At 33.4% G+C, this 19,458-nt stretch overlaps 1 protein-coding gene across 3 annotated transcripts in view; it reads right to left on the bottom strand.

Moving 5' to 3' along the window:
• AKT3 (AKT serine/threonine kinase 3) overlaps positions 1–19,458 on the bottom strand; it is a 406,801-nt gene that overhangs the window by 303,063 nt on the left and 84,280 nt on the right. The window lies entirely within an intron of this gene.

The following is a 19,458-nucleotide window of genomic DNA, read 5'->3' as shown; positions in this document are numbered from 1 at the left end:
ATAGTTGTTTGCTGTCTCCTTCATTATATAGTGAACTCCAGGAGCAGAGGAACTATCTTTTTGTCTTAGGATCCCCAGTACTTAGTACAATGACTGCAAAGTAGTAGGCACCTAAATACTTTTTGACTGACTGAATACTTGTCATCCCTAGATTTGGATTATTTAAACTATTCCTTCTCTTCTGGCATCTTTCTTTACTGATAAATCTAAAAACTTTGCCTTATTTATTTATTTGCTTATTTTACTAATGATTCATGTATCAAGAATACAGGGAGCTCTGGTAATACAGTAAGAAAGGAAAGGTTGATCTGTGAGTTACTATTAAGATTGAGTTACTATTAAGTCAACCCGACTCCCGACTTCTTATATATAGTCATACAAACAACATTTATTAAATGCTAAGAAATGGGAATACAAAAATAAAAATAAAACAATTCCTGCCCATTAGGAATTCACACCCACACACGTTATCAGGAGATCATACATGGATTCCTATAGATCAAGAAATGTACATGAAAAATTAACATTCAAGTTGAGGTTTAGGGAAACCAGAGATGCTAAGAGCTAAAGGGAGAGAGAGGTACATCCCAAACCAGTACAAAAGTAAATACAGGAAACAGAGAGCTGTGTGTGATTAACATTGAGAAAATATGCTGTAGAATGTGGTCTACACGATTGTAAGAAGGATGAAAAAGAATGGTTAGAACCAATTAGCCAGAGTATTGAGATACCAAAGAAAAATTTCTATTTGATTCTGAACAGGTTGGCAGTGATGATTACTGAGTAAGGGAATGACATGATCAGACTTATATTCAATTACACAAATAGATCTGTGATCTCACTGATTTAGGAATTCCATCAGAATTTCCTTCTTCAAAAAAAGATCACAATCTACCAGTGAGTGGTCATTTTGTGAACCTCTAATTCACATCCTCCCAAAAGCTACTACCAGCTCATCTTCTCTTTGCTATATAACTGGTCTGACAACACATCCTTCACTTCTGATGTTCAAAATGGCTTACTGATTACACATTGCAACCTGCTCACATTCTCCATTTACATTTCTACGGCCTCTGTGTCATGTTCCTCTTTAGTTCTTCAGAGAAAATAGTGCAGTTTTGCTATCACAAAGCAACACATGTACTGAAATGAAAGATTTTTGCTGTTATGGGAAGCTTTGGAATCAGTATAAGAGTTTTATGCTTTTCCCAAAAACAATTCAGTCTTTCTCTTCCTCCTTTTCAATTTTGCACTCAACTTATACAAATATAGTTGGATATGCTCTGCAGGATGTTTATACAGATGCATGTTAAAATCTGCACAACAGACATTTTTCATCCATTTGATCTTTCCTGTGAGAAAGTCAAATCAATCTAATAAATCCAATAAACATTTATTAAATAGCCAACTGTATGGCAGCACTTGGGCTAACTGCTGGGGATGCAATTAATAATAATAATTTTAAAAGCAGTCTCTCCACTCAAAGGAGTTTACATTGTAAAGGGGAAAAACAATATACGCCAGAAAGTGGGATTAGTAGAGTTAAGGGAAAGACAGGTAACACCAGAGGGTACTTGGTACAGAGATATCTTGTTCTGTGAAGTTGAAACCAGGCAGGGCTGGAGATAGAAAGAGTAAATGTATTCTTTCAGTCAATCAATTAATATTTATTAAGCACCTATTATGTGCAATGCACTATTTCACTAGTATAGTGGCTGTTTGAGAAGAATAAAGAGAATAGATTGAAAAACTGTTGCAGAGGTTGAAATGACCAACTATTCCTATAAGCAGGAATAAGAGCTTGAAGGAAAATGATAAATGTTCCTCTTAAGTTAGACAAACAAGATAGTATTTCAGAGTGGAGTTGAAGAGGAAGAGTCCCTGATGAAGGTCTCATTTCTAAACTATATTGAGAAATGAGTCAAATATATGTCATTCCCCAAATGATAAATGGTCAAATAATATGAATAAACAGTTTTCAGATGAAGAAATTAAAGCTATCTAGTCATATGAAAAACTACTCTAAATCAATGATTAGAAAAATTCAAATTAAAACAACTCTGAAGTACCACTTCACACTTATCAAACTGGTTAATACAACAGAAAAAGAAAATGATGAATGTTGGAGAGGATGTGGAAAACTGCGACTCTAATGCATGGTTGGTGAGTGTCATGAACTGATCCAGCCATTCAGAAGAGCAATTTGATCTATACTTAAAGGGCAATCAAACTGTGCATATGTTTAACTAAGCAATACCATTACTAGGTCTATATCCCAAAGAGATCATAAAAAAAAGGAAAGGGACCCACAAATTCAAAAATATAGTTAGCGCAACACTTTTTGCGGTGGCAAAGAGTTGGAAATTGAAAGGATACCCATCAACTGGGAGATGGCTGAATAAGTTGTGGTATATGAATATAATGGAATATTATTGTCCTATATGAAATACTGAGCAGGCAGATTTCAGAAAAACCTGGAAAGATGTATATGAACTGATGCTAAATGAAGTGAACAGAACCAGGATAATATTCTACACAATAACAAACTGTAAGATGATCACTTTGATACACTTAATTCTCCTTAGCAATGCAATGATGAAAGCCAATTCCAAAAGACCCATGATGGAAAATAGTACTCACACACAGGAAAAAAACTGTGGAGTCTGAATGCAGATAAAAGCATACTATTTTCACTTTTTAAAATTTTTTCTCGCTTGTTTTTTGTTCTGATTCTTCTTTAACAATGTTGCTAATGTAGAAATATGTATAATAGGATTTAACATTTAAAAAATTGCCTGCCATCTTGGGTGGGAGTAAGGATGAAAGTAAAAAAAAAAAGAGGGAACTCAAAATCTTATTAAAGTGAATGCTGAAAGGTATCTTTATGTATAATTATAAAAAAACAAAATATTAAACATATCACACACCCCAAACATATAATACCCAGAACTGAACATGGTAATAGTTATTTGTATTCTGCAAAACACCAAATAACAATGTCATCACCATAAAATAAATATTACTGTTTAAAAAAAAAAGACTCCTTTTCAGAGTCCAAATAAGAGAAAAAAATTACAAATCTATACAATTAAGGGTAAAATATCAAGTAGAGAAGAAACTTAACATACCAAAAAGTAAAATTATGACATACATACTTGCTATCACTGGCAAAAGCTGAGTTAGATATAATTTCTATTACATGTGTTATGCCATGGAACTCCATGTAAAGATAAATTGGCTATACTCAATAAGAATAATATTAAGATTCTCAGATAGCATAGTTTCTTAAAATGTGATTCACAATCCTTTATGGGTTCTCATAATTAAATGTGGGGACCACAAAATTACGATTTATTAATAGTAAATGTTGGGATTTTTATACTTACTTTATATACTTATATACTTAGGGTCATAAAATTTCTCAGGCAAAAAGGGGTTGCAAGTGAAAAACATTTAAGATGCCCTGTCATATAGTAAAACAGATACAAATATTTCCACCTTCATGTTGAGGAGTGGGTAGAAATTATTACAAAGTTATTCAATTTTTTTTAAATAGTTAATACATTTAGCTAAAAATATCTAATGATTCATAGAAGGATCATTCATAAAATATTTTTCCTCTTTCACTTACTATTAACTTCTACTTAAATTCATAAAATATTTTTCCTCTTTCACTTACTATTAACTTTCACTTACTATTAACTTCTATTACAGGCTGTCATACTCCTGATCATATCTTCAATAAAAGGAAAGTTTTAATGTGATAATAACAGTAAGTTTTCATCTTGTCCATTTTTGCATCATATACAATTTTTTTTTACATTAAAATGCAACAACCATAGAATAAGCTCACACATTAAAGAGAGGAAAAAACAAAATATTAAACATATTACACACCCCAAACATATAATACCCAGAACTGAACATGGTAATAGTTATTTGTATTCTGCAAAACACCAAATAACAATGTCATCACCATAAAATAAATATTACTGTTTAAAAAAAAAAAAAGACTCCTTTTCAGAGTCCAAATAAGAGAAAAAAATTACAAATCTATATAATTAAGGGTAAAATATATAATAATGTATTAAATATTAAATATTAAATAAATAAATATTTTAAAAATATATTAATGTTTAAAATATATATTGATAAAATATATTAATAAATAAAAATATATTAAAAATAAATAAATTTTAAAACATATTAATAAGAAATAAAAAATAAATATTAATAAAAAAATAAGAAAAAAATTTTCTATCAGTCCTTACTTTCTAAAGAATATTAAACAAGAAATCCCAAAATAAAAATTCTTGAGGTGAAATGAAAAAATAAAGCTATTAATGTCATCTTATTTTTCAATTAACAAACAAAAGTAGCCTGATAGCTTCCACAGAGGAGTCAAACAGAAAGGCAGACCAGCTAAGAGAACAGCAGCTAGGAAATCTTCCAACAAGTAACACTGTGAGAAAAGCAAATACTTAGTACTCACATGTGTGTGAGAGGTGATTAACACCTTGTTTATTTTGTATCTACTGAAATAGCTTATCTGTACACATGAGAATAAGTATACTTGCAAGAGATTGTTTAATAAATTTCAATATGCAAAGAACTTATTAATTGCAACTCCAGGCTGATAAACATTTATGACATTCATAAATATTTAAGTATATATATATTAATTAATAAAAATAAATATTAATAAAAAAATAAGAAAAAAAATTTTTCTATCAGTCCTTACTTTCTAAAGAATATTAAACAAGAAATCCCAAACTCCAGTATACCTCTTCTTGAGATACATACAATTTAACTTCACATGGAATTCCATGGTATCATAACACATGTAAAGGAAATTATATAGCATTGTATTTGAAATTATGTCATTAATGATCAGCAGGATGATTTCAGAAAGGCCTGGAGAGACTTACATGAACTGATGTTGAGTGAAATGAGCAGGACCAGGAGATCATTATATACTTCAACAACAATACTATATGATGATAAATTCTGATGAACCTGGCCATCTTCAACAATGAGATGAACCAATTCAGTTCCAATAGAGCAGTAATGAACTGAACCAGCTATACCCAGCAAAAGAACTCTGGGAGATGACTATGAACCACTACATAGAATTCCCAATCCCCCTATTTTTGTCCACTTGCATTTTTGGTTTCCTTCACAGGACAATTATATAGTATTTCAAAGACAGATTCTTTTTGTACAGCAAAATAACTATATGGACATGTATGCATATATCGTATTGAACTTGTACTCTAACATATTTTAACATGTATTGGTCAACCTGCCATCTGGGGGAAGGGGTGGGGAGAAGGAGGGAAAAAGTTGGAACAAAAGGTCTTGCAATTGTCAATGCTGTAAAATTACCCATGCATATATCTTGTAAATAAAAAGATATAATAATTTTTAAAAAAGAAATCATGTCATTAAAGATTTATGTGGAAGAAACAAAATCTTAATTTCTAGGAATCAGATAAAAATATAATCATAAAAATCATAGTCGTGAGATTAGTACTGCTTAGTCATTTAGCAATACTCTAAGGTCTAATAGAACATATGGATTATTTAAATTCTTAAAGGGACATGCCTGGCATAGAAAGGTACAAGATAGGCAGGTATCAGAGGTAACTGCAATAAAAAACGTTTTACATGCACACTAAGATGTAAGGTCCCTAGATTCACTCAGGGAAAGAATGAATGGGCATGAATGAAAGGACAAGGTCTTAAAAAGAGAAGTAGGAAAATGCTTAAAAAAAAACCTTTATAATTTTATATAAATTCAGATTTACTTAACAAAAAGAACATCTCTTTTAAAGATGAATTATATGAAGATAAATATGAATTATTGTTTTTTCAAATGTATGCAACTGCTGGTATGATTAATAAAATAAAGTTATAGAACCCTTAAGCTTTTATGACTCTTTTCTTATTCAGTATGTAATAATATTTTATCTACTAGCATGTATGTATCTGAGAAATGTTTTGATATCCAAAATGGGGTCTTTTGATTTGTAAGATGAAGCAATGCCCTTCCCACAACCTCAAAATTAAAAGAAACATCCCAAATGTTATAATCAAAGTTGTAACATAAAGATAACAAGTATTGTACTCAAAGAAAATGAATGAAAAACTCCCAAATTAAAAAAAAAATGCCTAAGTTTCCTAAGCTTTGTAGAAATAAAGACAACTAAATAATTGAAAAAAAATTAATTGTTGACAGGTAAGTAAATACAATATCATAAAAATGACAACAGTACCTAAATTCATTCAATACTTTATCAATCAAATGACCAAAGTATTATTTTACAGAGCAAAAGAAAAAAGTGAAATTCATATGGAAAAACCAAAGCTCAAGAATCTTAAAGGTAATAATGAAAAAAGTGGGAAGGGAAGAGGAGGCCTTTCAAAACCAAATCTCAAACAGTACTTCAAGGCAATATTTATTAAAATGAAATCAAAGTAATTTAATATATAATACACAGAAATAAATAGTGAAGTATGATTTTTTTTATACACACAAATCAGTGCGCAATTTATTTAAAAAGAAAGTCATTCTAATGAGGAAGAAGGGAGGAAAGATTCAGTGCCACCTAACTTAAATGTGAGTAGAAAAGAGAAATAAGTTCTTTAGTATCCCAATATGTATGATGAAGAAGAGGATGGCTATGGCATATGGCTATGGCAAAGCAAAACTCTAACATACTACAAAAGCCAGGCATTATGCTAGAGGCTGAGAATAAAAATTCCTAAGTGAGAAAGTCCCTGACCTAGAAGAGCTTTTATTCTACTCAGGGTATAAGAAAGTAACACATACTCAGATAAGTTAATGCAAGAAGTACAAAATGAATTCAAAAGATTTTTTTTAGGAGGGAGCAATGACAACTGATGGAATTGGGAAAGATTTTTTAATGAGGAGGCACTTGAATTCAATCATGAAAGAATTAGGGATTTCAAGGACAGAACATATTGGTCATATAGGGGAAAAGAATTTGAAAGAAATAAGATGAGAAATAAATGTCATATATAGTAAACAAGCAGATCAGTTTAACTAGGAGGACATTAGAGGAGAAAAATAATATATCACCCTAGAAGTAATTAAAAGTCAAATTAAAAAGGACTTCTATCTTAGAGACAGAAAAAGCTACAAAAATTTATGCAAAAGGGAATTTTGTGATTTAGGAATATCAACTTGGTAGTTGTGTGGAAGATGAATTAGAGAGGGAAGGGGCTGTTTACATGTGAAAGATTATTCTAAATACTAGAAAAAAGGAACTAAAGCACATTTTCAAAGGGTGTGAAAGTTAAAGGAGTTCATAATAAATTTTTTTTTCTTGGAAATAGATTATGTTAGGAAATGATATTCTCTAAGTGAAGGTGGATTTCCTAGTAGTACATCCAACATCAAGAAATGGGCAAAGAGGTCTCAGGTTGAGCAGCATTTACAGTTGGATAGGGACAAAGCTATAAAAATAGACTAAACCAACTGAACAAGCCTTGAACTAAAGAAAGTAGGTAGAACCAAGATTCATGATTCAGGAGACAGCTAATTACCAGAACACACCATGCTCCTTTCTTCATGACTTGCTATTTCTAGAGCTGAGGTTGCTCAGCAAAATAAAATATACACTCAAAGAAGATAGAATATTAACTATAAAACAGAAATAGCATACATCAGAAAGTTTATATAATATGTGTGACTCCTGGAATCACAAAAAGTAGGATATAGCCAAAAAAATAAAAAGACAGCAACAGCAACATGCTAGAAACTCTGCCAAGTGCTAGAAATACTAATACAAGCAGAAAGAAAAACAAGTCCTACCCTCAAGAAGCCAACATTCCAATGACTGAATATAGCACATAAAAAAGAAGCTGAAAAGGGAATGGAAGCAAAAGTAAATAGGGTTACAGAAGAAGCCCAGAGGGTAGCCCCGAAAAGAATGAGACATCCCTCCTTTAGGCATCCGCCATAAATTAAGGTTCTGAGAGAATCCACCCAACTCAGAGGGAAAGGCCAACAAGGTGAAGGAGATTTCCAATAATTGAATTCCAAGGCTATGTTGAGATTCAAGATGAAGGCTGAGATATGGTAGAGAAAGGCCAGGGTGCAGCCTACAAAATTCAGCAACATGGAACATAGGAATAGAGAAATCATATGGTTAAAATAATCCAGGATTGAAACTGGGAAATGAAGCAGGAATGGGACAAAGGGATAAGGAAATCAAGGATTGAAAGGCAAAATAAAATTGATCTAGTTAGCCACCACTAAGAATTCTGAAGGCAGGAGAGTGAAGTAAGATCAAGTTGACAGCCTGGAAAAAATGTGATATATATAGATATTAGAGGTGACATTGAGAATTGAGAACCGGTTTAGAATGGATAAGACTCGGAAGAGACAAAAAGATAAGAAGCTATAGTCACGGAGAAAAATATCAAAATTACATACTGTGGTGGTAAGAATTGTGTGTGATAATAAAATGAAGGGTATAATTATCCCCAAGTGTAACTAAGAGTAGCTTATGAAAGTTGGAGAGGGTGATGAAATGTGAACTAAGAATATTTGAATTCTCAAAGAGTAGGGGAAGAGAAGACTAGGAGAGAGAGGAAGACTATGAAGTTTTACAAGCTCCTTGATAAAAGAAAAATTACCTAGATGTCAGCATATCCAAAGGTTTTTACACACCCACACTCCCCCCAAAACACCTTAAAATGAACCTCAAAGGAGAAAAGATTACTAACTGATGCTTGCAGAAGAGTCTATAAGTGCCAGTAAAGAAAAAGCATTTCTATTCTAGATCCAATGTTCTGGTCATCAGGACAGATAAATCTAGTACTGAAAAGAGTAAAGAGTTGTGCAGGCTTTGGAGGAAGCCAGATTTTTTTTTTTTTATTTAATAGCTATTTATTTACAAGTTATACGCATGGGTAATTTTACAGCATTGACAATTGCCAAACCTTTTGTTCCAATTTTTCCCCTCCTTATCCCCACCCCACTCCCCTAGATGGCAGGATGACCAATATATGTTAAATATATTAGAGTATAAATTAAATACAAAATAAGTATACATGTGCAAACCATTATTTTGCTGTACTAAAAGAATCGGACTCTAAAATATCGCACAATTAGCCTATGAAGGAAATCAAAAATGCAGGTGGGCAAAAATATAGGGATTGGGAATTCAATGTAATGGTTCTTAGTCATCTCCCAGAGTTCTTTTGCTGGGTGTAGCTGGTTCAGTTCATTACTGCTCCATTGGAACTGTTTGGTTCATCTCATTGCTGAGGATGGTCAGGTCCATAAGAATTGATCATCATATAGTATTATTGTTGAAGTATATAATGATCTCCTGGCCCTGCTCATTTCACTCAGCATCAGTTTGTGTAAGTCTCTTCAGACCTTTCTGAAATCATCCTGTTGGTCATTTCTTACAGAACAATAATATTCCATAATATTCATATACCACAATTTATTCAGCCATTCTCCAATTGATGGGCATCTACTCAGTTTGTGGTTTCTGGACACTACAAAGAGGGCTGCCATAAACATACAGACCTTTTCCCTTCTTTAGTATCTCTTTGGGGTATAAGCCCAGTAGAAACACTGCTGGGTCAAAGTGTATGCACAGTTTGATAACTTTTTGAGCACAGTTCCAAATTGCTCTCTGAAGATTTTTCCCTTAACCTGAATTCCTGATTTCGGCTGACTTTAAATACGCGGTCATTACATTTGGCGCCCAACGTGGGGCTGTTTTTCATTCCCTGTGGCAAAACTGTCCATTCATATCTTTTATAAGGCTCAGCTAAGTTAACGCTGGGCACTGAAAAGGTAAATCTTTTCATATCCTCCTTATCCAGAGGGATAGAATAGAAACAATCCTTAATATCGATGACCCAAAGAGGCCACTCTCTAGGCAATTGAGTAAGAGATGGAAGTCCAGGCTGAAGAGTTCCCATAGTTTCCAAAGATCCAAAGTCCAGTGTGGATAGAACAGTGGCCCTTAGGTAGCGATAAAATTCAGGCCTTATTAGATATAGTACAGGAACAGCTTGAACAAGAACATTTACAACCTTCTCTAAGTCCTTGGAATTCCCCAGTGTTCGTTGTAAAAAAGAAATCAGGAAAATGGAGGATGCTCACTGATTTAAGAAAAGTAAATGAACAGATGGAAACTATGGGAACTCTTCAGCCTGGACTTCCATCTCCTACTCAATTGCCTAGAGAGTGGCCTCTTTGGGTCATCGATATTAAGGATTGTTTCTATTCTATCCCTCTGGATAAGGAGGATATGAAAAGATTTGCCTTTTCAGTGCCCAGCGTTAACTTAGCTGAGCCTTATAAAAGATATGAATGGACAGTTTTGCCACGGGGAATGAAAAACAGCCCCACGTTGGGCGCCAAATGTAATGACCGCGTATTTAAAGTCAGCCGGAGTCAGGAATTCAGGTTAAGGGAAAAATCTTCAATATTTATTGAAGTGAAGAGGTGAATAAAGATTGCGATAGAAAATATAGGCAAGAAAGATTGCAATAGCAAATATAGGCAGTTGCGACAGGAAGCCAGCTATGAGAGAGCGACGAGAGCCGAGCCAACCGTGGCAATGGCAGTCCCAAAAGTCTCTCCTCCCCTTCCTTTTCCACTCCCCTGCCTCCACCCACCAAAATCGTCATTTCCTATACAACACATCAGGACTTGCACAAAGAGTGGGTGGGGGCCATTCTTTCTCCAAGCTTATATATTAATAGAGTATGGTCCAATTACTATTTAGCCTCATGTGCTTGGGACCTCAGTGCATCAACTCAAGACTCAGCCCATTACATCTCTCCAGAATGGCTGGATGTATTCACAATTCTACCAACAATGTATTAATGTCCCTGTTTTCCCGCATCCCCTCCAACATTCCGCATTATCTTTCCCTATCATTCAAGCCAATCTGACAGGTGTGTAGTGGTATCTCAAAGTTGTCTTAATTTGCATTTCTCTGATTAATAATGACTTGGAATATCTTTTCATATGGCTAGAAATAGTTTCAATTTCTTCATCTGAGAATTGTCTGTTCATATCCTTTGACCATTTATCAATTGGAGAATGGCTTGATTTTTTTATAAATTAAGAGTCCATTCTCTATATATTTTGGAAATGACGCCTTTATCAGAACCTTTGACTGCAAAAATGTTTTCCCAGTTTATTGCTTCCCTTCTAATCTTGTCTGCATTAGTTTTGTTTGTACAAAAATGTTTCCATTTGATATAATCAAAATTTTCTATTTTGTGATAAGTAATGATCTCTTGGTCTTCTTTGGTCACAAATTCCTCTTCCACAGGTCTGAGAGGTAAACTATCATGTTTTCCTCTAATTTATTTGGAATCTCATTCTTTATGCCTAGGTCATGAACCCATTTTGACCTTATCTTGGTGTATGGTGTTAAGTGTGGGTCAATGCCTAGTTTCTGCCATGCTAGTTTCCAATTTTCCTAGAAATTTTTTTCAAACAGTGATTTCTTATCCCAAAAGCTGAGATCTTTGGGTTTGTCAAACACTAGAGTATTGAGGTTATTGACTGTTTTGTCCTTTGAACCTAACCTATTCCACTGATCAACTAATCTATTTCTTAGCCAATATCAAATGGTTTTGGTGACCGCTGCTTTACAATATAATTTTAGATCTGGTTCAGCTAGGCCAACTTCATTAGATTTTTTTTTTCATTAAATTCCCTTGAAATTTTTGACCTTTTGTTTTTCCATATGAATTTGTTGCTATTTTTTCTAGGTCATTAAAATAGTTTTTTGGGAGTCTGATTGGTATAACACTAAACAGATTAATTTAGGTAGTATTGTCATCTTTATTATATTTGCTTGCCCTATCCAAGAACATTTAATATTTATCCAGTTGGTTAGATCAGACTTTATTTGTGTGGAAAGTGTTTTGTAGTTTTGCTCATAAAGTTTCTGATTTTCTCTTGGCAGATAGATTCCTAAGTATTTTATACTATCAGTAGTTACTTTAAATGGAATTTCACTTTGTAACTCTGACTGTTGGATTTTGTTAGTGATATATAAGAATGCTGATGACTTATGTGGGTTTATTTTGTATCCTGCAACTCTGCTAAAGGTGTAGATTATTTCTAATAACTTTTTAGTAGACTCTCTGGGGTTCTCTAAGTATACCATCATATCATCAGCAAAGAGTGATAATTTGGTTTCCTCACTGCCCACTTTAATTTCTTTAATCTCTTTTTCAACTCTTAGTGCCAAAGCTAGCATTTCTAAAAAATACTGAAAAGTAACGGTGACAGTGGGCAACCTTGTTTCACTCCTGATCTTATTGGGAATGGTTGCAGTTTGTCCCCATTACATATGATGCTTACTGATGGTTTTAAATAGATGCTGATTATTTTAAGGAAGAGTCCATTTATTCCTATACTCTCAAGTGTTTTTAATAGGAATGGATGTTGGATTTTATCAAATGCTTTTTCTGCATCTATTGAGATGATCAAATGGTTTTTGTTAATTTGGTTATTAATATGGCCAATTATACTGATAGTTTTCCTAAAATTGAACTAGCCTTGCATTCCTAGTATAAATCCTACTTGATCATGGTATATTATCCTGGAGATGATTTTCTGTAGTCTTTTTTGCTAATATCTTATTTAAGATTTTAGCATCAATATTCATTAGGGAGATTGGTCTATAATTTTCTTTCTGTTTTCAATCTACCTGGTTTAGGTATCCGTAGCATGTGTGTGTCATAAAAGGAATTTGGTAGGACTCCTTCATTCCCTATTTTATCAAATAGTTTATATAGCACTGGGGCTAATTGTCTTTAAATGTTTGGTAGAATTCACATGTAAATCCATCTGGTCCTGGGGATTTTTTCTTAGGGAGTTGATTAATAGCTTGTTCTATTTCTTTTTCTAAAATGGGACTATTCAAGCAATTTACTTCCTTCTCTGTTAATCTGGGAAGCCTATATTTTTGGAGGTAATCATGCATTTCACTTAGGTTATCAAATGTATTGGCATAAAGTTGGGCAAAGTAACTCCTTATTATCTCTCTAATTTCCTCTTTATTGGTGGAAAGTTCTCCCTTTTCATTTTTAAGACTACTAATTTGATTTTCCTCTCTCCTTTTTCTAATCAGATTTACCAAAGGCTTATTTATTTTATTGGTTTTTTTCATAAAACCAACTCTTAGTTTTATTTATTAGTTCAATAGTTTTTTTTTTTTACTTTCAATATTATTTTCTCCTTTTAATTTTATAATTTCAAATTTAGTATTTGATTGGAGATTTTTAATTTGGTCTTTTTCTAACTTTTTTAGTTTCAGGCCCAATTCATTGATCTTCTCTTTCTCTATTTTATTCAAGTAAGCCTCTAAGAATATAAAATTTCCTCTTATTAATGCTTTGGCTGCATCCCACAAATTTTGGTATGATGTCTCATCATTGTCATTATCTTGAGTGAAATTATTAATTGTGTCTATAATTTGCTGTTTCACCCAATCATTCTTTAAGATGAGATTATTTCGTTTCCAATTACTTTTTGGTCTATTTACCCCTAAATTTTTGTTGAATGTAGTTTTTAATCACATCGTGATCTGAAAAGAAAGCATTTACTATTTCTGCCTTCCTGCATTTAATTTTGAGATCTTTATGTGCTAATATATGGTCAATTTTTGTATAGATTCCATGAACTGCTGAGAAGAAAGTATATTCCTTTCTGTCTCCATTCAGTTTTCTCCATAGATCTATCATACCTAATTTTTCTAATATTCTATTTACCTCTTTAATTTCTTTCTTATTTGTTTTGTGGTTTGATTTGTCTAATTCTGAGAATGTAAGGTTGAGATCTCCCACTATTACAGTTTTGCTGTCTATTTCTTCTGGCAACTCTCTTAACTTCTCCTTTAGGAAGTTAGATGCTATATCACTTGGTGCATGTATGTTTAGTATTGATATTTCTTCACTGTCTATGCTACCCTTTAGCAAGATATAGTTTCCTTCCTTGTCTTTTTTAATTAGATCAATTTTTGCTTTTGCTTGATCTGAAATAAGGATGGCTACCCCTGCTTTTGTGACTTCACCTGAAGCATAATAGATTCTGCTCCAGCCTTTTACCTTTACTCTGTATGTATCTTCCTACTTTAAATGTGTTTCCTGTAAACAACATACTGTAGGGTTCTGACTTTTGATCCAGTCTGTTATCCGCCTCCACTTTATGGGAGAGTTCATCCCATTCACATTTGTGGTTAAAAGGACTAATTCTGTATTTCCTGCCATCTTATTATCCCCAGATTATGCTTTTCTTTTACTTGCCCCTCCCAACCCACTTTCCCAGTTTTAAACTTATGTGCCCCACTTGTATCACGTCGCTCACCCTCTTTAGGATCCCTCCTTCCCCCCCTTTGAATCACTTCCCCTTTATTGTACCCTTCCCTTATTACTCTTTTCCTTTTTCCTTTTCCTCTCCCCCTTTTTAATGAGGCGAGAGAGGATTTTCTGTAAAACAAGTATGTCAATTATTTTCTCTTTGAACCAACTCTGATGAGATTAAGATTCACACAATGTTCCTCCCCCTCTCTGAATTCTCTCAGATATGTAAGTTTCCTTTGACTCTTCATGGGATGTAGTTTCCCTCTTTTTATCCTCTCTTTTACCCTTTTCTGACATCCCTTTTCCCTTTTCCATAACTACTTCTCTTTTTTGTTATATCAGTAAAATCAAATTATACATATAGTCTTTTTGTATATCCACAACAGAAATACAGTTCTCAAGGGTTTCTTTTACCTTTTCTGCTTCTCTTGAGTTTTATGGTTGGAGATCAAATTTTTTGTTTAGTTCTGGTTTTTTCCTTAAAAACAAATGGAATTCATCTGTTTCATTAAATGTCCATCTTCTTCCCTGGAAGAAAATGCTCAGCTTAGCTGGATAGTTTATTCTTGGCTGCATTTCAAGTTCTTTTGCCTTTCGGAATATCAGATTTCAGGCCCTTCGATCCTTTAATGTAGAGGCAGCCAGATCTTGGGTGATCCTTATTGTGACACCTCAGTATTTGAATTGTTTTTTTCTGGATGCTTGTAATATTTTTTTCTTAATCTGATAGTTGTGAAATTTGGTCACAATATTCCTAGGAGTTTTTATTTTAGGGTCTTTTTCAGAAGGTGTTGGATGAATTCTTTCAATGCCTATTTTACCTTCTGATTCTATTACCTCTGGACAATTCTCTTTGATGATTTCCTGTAAAATAGTATTTAGGCTCTTTTTTTCATCATAATTTTCGGAAAAACCAATTATCCTCAGATTATCTCTTCTAGATCTATTTTCCAGGTCTGTCCTTTTTCCAAGTAGATATTTCATGATTTTTTCCAACTTAACCTTTTTTTGGTTTTGCTTGACTGATTCTTGCTGTCTCAATGAATCATTGGTTTCTATTTGTTCAGTTTTGATTTTTAATGAGTTATTTTCTTTATTAGTTTTTTTTACTTCTTTTTTTATATGTCCAATTGAGTTTTTAAATAAGTTATTTTGCTCTATGGAATTTTTTTCCATTTCACTAATTTTTTTTTTTAGTGAATTATTTTCTTTTTCCAATTCACAAATCCTACTTTCTTGTAAATTCTTTGTCTTTTCCAATTCATAAATCCTACTTTCTAATGAATTCTTTTATCTTTTCCAATTCACAGTTCTCACTTTCCTGAACGTTTTTTACTTTTTCCAATTCACAAATTCTGTTTTCCTGCACTTCCTGGGAATTTTTTACCTTTTCCAATTCATATTTCAGCAAGTTGTTATTTTCTTGCAAAGCTTCTCTTTCCTTTCCCCATTTTTCTTCTAACTTTCTTTTTGAGACTTTTAATGGTTTCTTCTAGGAGAGCGTTATGTAAAGGGGGACAGGTAACATTTCCCTTTGGGATACTGTATGGAGACTTGTTTGCTATTAGTGTCCTCAGGGTTGCAAACCTGCTCTTTTTCTGTATAGAAGCTATCAATCGTCCTTTTAATTTTTTTTACTCATTTTTAAAGCCTTTAGGGTCTGCCTTCAGGGCAAGGGGGTTACCAGCTTCCTCTGCAAAGCAGGGAAAGATGTAAACAGGTTTCAGGCAGGGAGGTATGGGAGTGCTCTGGGCAAAAGTTCCCCCTCTCCCAACTGGAAGTGATTCAGAAGTGCCCAGTGGAGAACCCCAATGCATGGTTTAGCAACTGTCCTAAGGCTAGGGACTAAGCAGTAAAAGTGTCACTACCCCAGACCAAAGCCCACCTTGCAGTTGTAGGTATTAGCAACCCTGCTCAAACTGGAAGTGTGTCTGCCCCAAAGCAAATCGTGCTGCCAAAGTTCTATTGCCCCAGGCTGAGCCCCCCACTGTGCAGATTAGGGGCTGCCCCGGGCTGTGCCCCCTTGCTGTGCAGGTTCGCAACTACCCCAAGGAAAAGCCCCATACTGCGGGTGGGGGCTGCAAGGCTGTGCTGCGATCTGTGCTGTCACTTCCAGTTGGTTTTGAGTGGGTAAAGCATTTTTTTTAGAGGTTTAGAATTCTCTGTTGATCTGTTTTGTAAACAGGGTAGAGAAATCAGTCTATGCCAATGTTATCTCTGTAATTTTTCTAACCACAGAGACCACTCCTGACCAGTCTGCACAATATGCTCGCCTCTAGTTCTCCCCCCTGCTTGTGCTGATCTTCTCCCCGGCCCCTCAAGACAAACTTTTTCTGAGAAAATTTCAGATTACCTTCGGCTGGTGAGTTGTACTTCAAGTCTTCATGGTTTTTACCAGTCAGTCACTATTTTTGAGGCTGAATTAAATATTGGTTGTGAGGGTATCAGAGAGCCTAGAAAGTCGCATGTGCCTTCTCCGCCATCTTGGCTCTGCCCCCCAGGTTTCTGATATACTACAAAGAGATGAAAAGTTTTTAGCCAATAGAATAAGGCTTCCAGAGGGGAAAAAATGAATGAGTTCAGTGGGACAGAAATTTAGGAGAGATGGACATGGGATAAGTATAGATTTTGACCTAGACATCCTAGGAAAATTGTGAAGAGAGCCACAGAGCAGTTGGTTGTTATAACTCAGAAAGTAACAGCTGATGATGGCAAATTTGAAATCTTGCCCTAGTCTTCACTCAAGGTTGTGTATTATTAACTCCCTTGGGGCAGGCTGTAGAGGATCTTTGATTCTAGTGGTAACAAATAAGGAGGAGGAGTAAGAGGGAAGTTCTAGGCTGTAGCTAATATCATGATCAGAAAAGGGGTTCATACAATCCTGGGGTCTTTTGGTTATATGCAATTAACAGAAACTACTACAGGATTAGATGTATTCCTTATAACTGGGATGGTATTATATACTATGGATACAAAGATGGATCTACACGAGGAAAACAATTAGCAAAACGAAATGATAGCAACTATAATATAGTATTTTATGATAAACCTTTAAAAGCACAGACATGAAATGATCCATTTTAGTACAATGAAAAGTACTCATCTAAAACCAACAGCTAAAATTATTTGCAATGGAAGGATGTTGGATGCGTTCCCAATAAATATGGGAATAAAACCAGGATTTCCATAGCTAGATAGCCTGGTAGATAAAATACAGAATTATGAGTCAGGAAGATCTTCACCATTTCCTAGATGTTTGATGCTGGGGGAAATGACTGTAATTGTTCTCTGAGTTTCAAATTAAAATGGGGATAATAATAATACTTCCTTACAAGATCTCTCAAAGAGAAAATAAAATTATCCCTATTTGAAGATGGCATGATGATTTATATAGAAGAACTAGCTCCATATCAAGTAATAACAGAGAAAACAAAGTAATTAATAACTTTTGTAAAATATCAAAATGTCAAATAAATCATTAGCATTTATATATAGAAATTTTTAAAAACAAAAGAAATTAATAGAGAAATCTCATTCAAATAAGTACTAAGATTCACTTTTGATATCAACATAGCAAGATACCAAAACAAGTATAAAACCATAATCATGGTTCTTGGCTGGGCAACAGCAATATAATTAAAATTATATTGCTATCAGATTTAGTACTATACCAATGAAACTGCCATGGGGTTACCTCATGGAACTAGATCAAGCAATAACAAAATTAATTTAGAAATTTAGACTCTCAAGACAAATAATGACAAAAAATTTTTTCATTAATTATAATGAGATCAGTGGAAAAGGAAAGCAAGTATGAAAAATATGTATGTAACAAGTATGAAACATATTGCCTTATGTTTTGTATTTTAAATTTTCATATTGAATCACTCACTGTTCAATTACCAAATACAAATTTCAGGGGTAGAGGGAGAAGATTATCTATTAGGTGAGAACTAGGAAAAATAGAAAACAGTTCAGCAGAAATTGTATTTATGCTAGCATCTTATCTAAAATGCTATAATAAATTCCAAATGGATATACAACCAAAACATTCAAAAGTCACATAAAAACAAAATTAAGAAACAGAAGAGACTATTTTCACAAGGTAGAGAAAATCTTAATGAAACAGTGGATGAAAGATAAAACTAATGTTTTATGTTAGAAAAGATTAAGATAAAAGTAATGAAATTAGAATAAAAGAAACTATAAAATGGGGAAAATATTTGTATTAAATATTTCTGACAAAGTAATACATGAAAATGCCACAAATATATTAATAGGACCAAGAGTCATTCCTTAATAGATTCATAATTAAAAGATACAAATACAAGTTATTTTCAACATAATTGCAGGCTGTCCTAAATCATTAATGATAAAAGTAACAAATTAAAGCCATTTTGATATTTCTCTTCATAGACATCAAATTGACAATGAAGATAAAAGGCAGAAACAGTTATTGTTGGAGTGACTTGAGGAAAGACAGGGCGTATTTATATACTATTGTGAGATCTGTGAACTCTTATAACTATCCTGGAAAACCATTTGAAATATTAAAGTCACTAAACTAACAGTCACTTAAAAAAAAAAAAAAAAACAACTTTAACCTTATGTTTCTGTTACTGGGAACATACCCCTATAAAGAAATCAGAGTCAGAATTCTCTATATATCATAAAATGTTGATAACATTATTTTTTCGTGGTAGAAAGAAAATGGAGAAAAATCAGATACCTGTTGAAGAACAATGAGACAAACTGTGCTATGTTAATGCAAATTATTATTATATACTAAGAAACAAAAATATGAAGAATTTAGAGAAAACTGAAATACTTGTATAACGTGATGAAATCAAGTATACAGAACCAAAAGAACAATGTACAAAAATAAGCAGAAAACTGTAAATGAGAAAAAAACAATAAAAGGAAACCAAATTAGAAATCCCAAAGACCAGTCTTGGGTCTTAGAAAACTAATGACGAAATACAACTCCTTCCTTTCAAATTGGGGGTCCTTAGCTATGAAATTTTCCATATACTATAAGAAACAGATGCTAATTTTTTGGTTTGGTTTAATAGATTT

This window comes from Antechinus flavipes, chromosome 4, assembly GCF_016432865.1.
Source record: "Antechinus flavipes isolate AdamAnt ecotype Samford, QLD, Australia chromosome 4, AdamAnt_v2, whole genome shotgun sequence".
Taxonomy (NCBI): domain Eukaryota; kingdom Metazoa; phylum Chordata; class Mammalia; order Dasyuromorphia; family Dasyuridae; genus Antechinus; species Antechinus flavipes.
This window is presented reverse-complemented; position numbering and strand designations above follow the sequence as displayed.